Consider the following 6,364-nt stretch of genomic DNA (forward strand, 5'->3'; position numbering starts at 1 on the left):
AAAACGATGTCTATCAGTCTTCCTCTGGGAGTGTGGAATTTAGTGCACATGGGCAGAACACATTTAACCTTAACCATGTATCTGTAAGAGTATAGCTTCCGTCCCTCTCCTCGAACCAGGGACCCTCTGCACACATCAACAATTGCCACCCTCAAAGCACCGTTACCCACCACGCTACGAGGGGAACAACTACTTCAACGTCACAGATTGAAACGCTATTAGCTCGCACCACCGCTGACTAGCTAGCCATTTGACATCGGTTACATATCTATGAAATCAAAACAACACTCCACAAACAACGTCACGATATTGGAAAATATTTATTCTACTTATTTTACTGCTCATCATACTGCTCATTATGATTTGGCACGGTCTCAGAAAGAAAATTGCTCAAAGGGCAATTGTTGTATATTATAAATGTAAGCTTTCTATATCAATCAATGTGGTCGCCTAACAAGTGATTAACAGTGATTTTGTTGAGAGGATTTAGGTAGGTAAGGTTATAGTGCCACCCTCTGGTTAGAAGTGCATAGTTTCATTCTATTTGGTCAAAGTTATACAAACAAAATAACATTTAATAGGTTATTTTTCCATTTAGGGCACGATACGATACCAAGATGTTGTCATTCATCGAAATGTATTAATCCTTTATTGGCACTGTATCGGTTGGTGTTGATTGAATTAAGAGTGCAGTTGTTACACAACATTAACATTGGGAGGTTGAGTCAAGTTACAGTAGGCAATGCACCCCAAATGTACTCTCTCCACTGACTATCATATTGATTTAAAATCAGTAATTATCAACTGGTTTAGGGGACTGTTGTAGAGTCTTTCTCTGGAGTGATGAATCACGCTTCACAATCTGGCAGTCCAACGGACTAATCTGGATTTGTTGGATGCCAGGAGAATGCTAACTGTAAAGATTCTGTGCTTCCAACTTAGTGGCAACAGTTTGGGTTGGCCCTTTCCTGTTTCAGCATGACAATGCCCCTGTGCACAAAGCAAGGTCTGCACATAAATGGTTTGTCGAGATCTGTGTGGAAGAACTTGACTGGCCTGCACAGAGCCCTGACCTCATCAAAAACCTTTGGGATAAATTGGAACGCCGACTGCGAGCCAGGCCTAATCGCCCAACATCAGTGCCCGACCTCACTAACGGTCTTGTGGCTGAATGGAAGCAAGTCCCTGCAGCAATGTTCCAACATCTAGTGGAAAGCCTTCCCAGAAGAGTGGCGGCTGTTATATGAGCAAAGGGGAGGACCAACTCCATATTAATGCCCATGATTTTGGAATGAGATGTTCGACGAGCAGGTGTCCACATATGTTTGGTCTTGTTTGAAGGCACAGATGCATGCCTGTTAGTTAATACTATGTTCACAAATGTTATTGTCAGGTTTCATGTACGTCTCTGTTCCTCAGGTGTCATGCGTGGGCCACATGGTGTGTGCAGTGGTGGCTGACACCAGGAAGCAGGCTAAGAGAGGGGCGGCTGTAGTGAGATCGGCAATGAGGATCTGCCAGGCCTAGTGTTAACTGTTGAGAAGGCTATTGAGAAACAGTCCTTCTTTCTGCCCCAGTGTATGACTTGATCTAATGATATATTACATATTTAACCCAAATGTAATGGTACTCTGTGAATCCAAACCATCATTGATGTGTTTGTTTGAATCCCAGCCTGTTCTGATCTCTCTACCCAGGACTGGTCGGGCTGTGCGTTGTCGGGAGAGAGGAGAGGAAATACTGATCACTGGGGCCCGCCACCCTGTCCTGGGCAAACACAAGGTGCCCCCCCTCTTAAGGCTTTGTGATGTGACTGACTGTCAGAGCATTTGAGGGATCTCTAAGTGGTACTGTAGATTTGACTGATAATGTGTTAATGTCTCCAGGAGGGCTTTATGAACGATGGGAGGATAATGGCTGCTGACCTACAATAGTATGCCAACTCTGGAAACACTGCAGATGAGTCTTTGTTGGTGAGTCACTCTTCTTCTGCCTTTCACCATTCAATTCTTAACCCCAAGTCCCAAGTCATCCTTGAAATCTATTACCAGACGCTGTCTCTATGCTTGTCATAGGCAGTGTCTGAGCTCTTTGCCCCCTCCCTTTCTCCAGGTAATAGAGAATATTCTCCTTCACCTGGACAACGCGTACAACATGCCCAACCTTCGCGGTCGCTCGGTGGCGTGTAAAACCAACCTGCCCCCCAACACGGCGTTCCGAGCCTTCAGCGTGCTCCATAGCATGCTGGTCACTGAGAACATGATCAATGACACGGCAGGGAGTCTAGTGGTTAGAGCGTTGGACTAGTAACCGAAAGGTTGCAAGATCGAATCCCCCAGCTGACAAGGTAAAAATCTGTCATTCTGCCTCTGAACAAGGCAGTTAACCCACTGTTCCTAGGCCGTCATTGAAAATAAGAATTTGTTCTTAACAGACTTGACTAGTTAAATAAAGGTAAAAAAACAAACATTACGTGGCCATGAAGTTGGGCTGCAATGCTGAAGAGGTCAGGGAGGATAATGGGGACAGGGAGGAAAGCCATATGAATAGGATCTAGTTAATTATATTTCTATGATAATAGAATGGGTGGTACCAGTGCCTTATATTGAGAAATCTAATTGATATTAACAAAAGTCTCTCAAAGTGGGTAGTCTCATGACAGACATACTTAAATAAGTCTATTCAAAAACGGATGACGTCGGAGATTATTAAGATGGATAAATAGCTGAATATGCTATAAAATCAATGTGCTATAAATACCTTATAGATTTCATAAAGTACTGTATACACTTTATTACACACTTTATAACACAGTTCTCCTTAAATATTTTCTCCTTCTTGAGCAGATCCGTGAAATAAACATGTACAAGGAGGTGTCCCTGAACCTCCTGCATTGCTAGGACGAATGCAGGGAGAAGTCTGACGGAAATCCATCGCCCAGTTTAACCAGCAGAACCGCTGGAAGAAGAGAGGCATGGCCACGATACCCATTAAGTATGGCATCGCATTCTCAGACGGCTTCCTTAACCAGGTTAGCTTTGCCTTTGCACAGTCAAATCAGTAAAAATTCCCTGTCTTAGGTCAGTTAGGATCACCACTTTATTAAAATAATTTGAAATGTCAAAATAATAGTAGAGAGAATGATTTATTTCAGCTTTTATTTCTTTCATCACATTCCCAGTGGGTCAGAAGTTTACATACGCTCAATTAGTATTTGGTAGGCATTCTTGCTCGCTCACACTTTTTCAGTTCTGCCCACAAATTTTCTATAGGATTGAGGTCAGGGCTTTGTGATGGCCACTCCAATATCTTGACTTGGTTGTCCTTAAGCCATTTTGACACAACTTTAGAAGTATGCTTGGGGTCATTGTCCATTTGGAAGACCCATTTGTGACCAAGCTTTAACTTTCTGACTGATGTCTTGAGATGTTGCTTCAATATATCGATGTGATGCCATCTATTTTGTGAAGTGCACCAGTCCCTCCTGCAGCAAAGCACCCTCACAACATGAATGCTGCCACCCCCATGCTTCACAGTTGGGATGGTGTTCATAGGTTTACAAGCCTCCCCTTTTTCCTCCAAACATAACAATGGTCATCATGGCCAAATAGTTCTATTTTTGTTTCATCAGACCAGAGGACATTTTTCCAAAAAGTACGATCTTTGTCCCCATGTGCAGTTGCAAACCGTAGTCTGGCTTTTTTATGCCGGTTTTGGAGCCGTGTCTTTTTCCTTGCTGAGCGGTCTTTCAGGTTATGTCAACTTAGTGTATGTAAACTTCTGACCCACTGGAATTGTGATGCAGTGAATTATAAGTGAAATAATCTGTCTTAACAATTGTTGGAAAAATTACTTTTGTCATGCACAAAGTAGACTTGCCAAAACTATAGTTTGTTAACAAGAAATTTGTGGAGTGTTTGAAAAACAAGTTTTAATGACTCCAATCTAAGTGTATGTAAACTTTCGACTTCAACTGTACATAATTAATCAATAAAATAAAGGTTTTATATTTTTTTTGTGTGTGTGTTTGTGAGACATGCTTGCATCTCTGGTACACATCTACAAGGATGGTTCTGTTTTAGTCAGTCATTGTGGAACAGAGATGGGCTAGGGAATACACCCTAAAATGCAACAGGAAGGTACAATACTTTCTCACTTAGCTTGACTAGTTGGAGTGAAATAATGATTGTAGTACACATTCTGTACTAACTATGTAACTATTCCATAAATGTGTACCGCTTCTACTTGGCTGTATGTACTTTTTACATTCAATCAATTCATCAATACCTCCAGGTGGCGATTACGGAGCTGCACATCCCCGCCTCTCTCATCCACATCACAGAGACCAACACCAGTGCTGTACCCAACACCTGCCCCTCCGCCGCCTCCTTTGGCAAGGATGCCAATGGCATGGCCTGTGAAGGTACAGTATTGCCTGGGATCTCCCCAGCTAGCCTGATCCCAGATCAGTTGGTGCTGATGTGGATATTTTCCTGTTGGCCTGTTAGTATGGATATTCAACCAATCATTCAGTCATGTTCAACCGGTATGTTTTTTTCATTTTTCGTTTCGTCCCTAAAGGATGCCTGTGAGACCCTGTTCCAAAGACTGGAACCTGTCAGGAAACTGAACCCAGAAGGCACATGGCAGACCTGGGTATTTCCTATTGATGTCCACTTCCCATGACAAAATGTATTTAAGTAGAACCGAGGGATATAAATCAGTTCATGAATATCGACATGGTCCTAAATGACCTGTTTGTGTTCTGAAAAATAGGTGAACTAAGCATTCATCCAAAAGATCAGTTTGTCAGCTACTGGATACTACAGAGATTTCCATACAGAACTAACACGTATGAGTTTACATACTGTCTTTTATTTCACTATTGCAGATACAAAACCATTGACTTTTAGGACTGTAGGGCCTATGTGTAACATATGGCTACTGTTACCTAATGTGGAAGATACACAAATCTTTAATGTATATATTTACAGTAGATAGCATTGTGTGTGTATGTACTGTATAACAACATAAACGGCTGATGTTAATGTTGGACTTGGAGAAGCAGGAGGGTCAGCCGTGTGCCTACTACACCTACGGTGCCCGCTGCAGTGAGGTGGAGGTCGACTGTCTCACTGTACAGGGTAACCTCACTTACACAACCAGTATCTCTTGCATGCATTTACTATTGTTACACACTTTACTTTTTATCTTCAGTACTAGTCAGATGGACATACTGTATTCACCATTTCATACTATTAAATATGCAGAATTTGACGTTTTCTTCTGCCCATTTCTAGACTGTGAGGACAGACATTGTTATGGTTATTGGAAGGAGCATCAACCTATCTGTAGACATTGGCCAGATTGAGGGCATGCAGGGTTTGGGTCTGTACACCATGGAGGAGCTGAGGTTCTCTCCCTCGGGAGTGTTGTACAAACGTGGCCCGTCCCAGTACAAGATCCCTGCTGTCTGTGACAGACCACTGCAGTTCAACGTCTACCTGCTTTCAGGCTCTGACAACCCACATGCCATCTACTCATCTAAGGTGAGAGAAGGGTGTGTGTGTGTGACCTGGAAAAACTATAGTCAAACTAGTTATAGCCTTTAACCAAGTCTAACCAAGACCTTTGGTGTCTACAGTAGTCCGTAAAGATTGTTCTGTCGAGTTCAATTGATGGTAAAGTAAATCTTCTTCCCTACAGGGCATCGGAAAGCCGGTGCTGTTCCTGGGTAGCTCTGTGTTCTTCGCCATTAAAGAGGCGGTGGCAGCAGCCCGGGTAGAGGCTGGTATAGTGGGACCCTTTACCCTGGACAGCCCTGCTACCCCAGAGAGGACCTGTCTGGCCTGTAACACCCCCTTTACTCAGAAGGTAAGGCGATGCCACCAGCCGGTCTCAATTCGCTCCCTACCCCAACCCATAATGCTTGACCCTAACCCATCAATATTTGCCAATTTGAATAAGGAGTTTTCATACTGCTTCCATAAAAGAGTTAGAGACAAGGAGAAGGGGTAGGGAGTGAAATGGAACCGGGAAGTCACCAGTTCAATGTACTGTATCTTATTCACACGGGAGCCTTGACTGTTTGAAATCCAACTTACTGCTCAAGAGTAATGTCAACGATTGTTCTTTTCCAGATTCCAGCCAGCAAACCAGGATCATTCCAACCATAGGTTTTGAATATTCCCTGAATTAAAATAACATTATGATTTGTCAATCAATGAGGTATTGATCACTGCCATAAGGAATAATACCTAACCCTAAAATGTTACTAACATAGTAATTCTATATTTAGCTGAATAAGGATAAATAACACTGACTGCACTACTTTAAATATCAAATGACAGAATAAGCCTACGCT

The 6,364-nt window shown here is 42.7% G+C and overlaps 1 pseudogene; it reads left to right on the top strand.

Annotated features, from left to right (window-relative positions):
* Window positions 1–1,398: 1,398 nt before the first annotated feature.
* On the top strand, window positions 1,399–6,194 carry LOC110496782 (annotated as a pseudogene).
* Window positions 6,195–6,364: the final 170 nt, after the last annotated feature.

The sequence above is a fragment of the Oncorhynchus mykiss genome, chromosome 18 (genome assembly GCF_013265735.2).
Source record: "Oncorhynchus mykiss isolate Arlee chromosome 18, USDA_OmykA_1.1, whole genome shotgun sequence".
Lineage (NCBI taxonomy): Eukaryota > Metazoa > Chordata > Actinopteri > Salmoniformes > Salmonidae > Oncorhynchus > Oncorhynchus mykiss.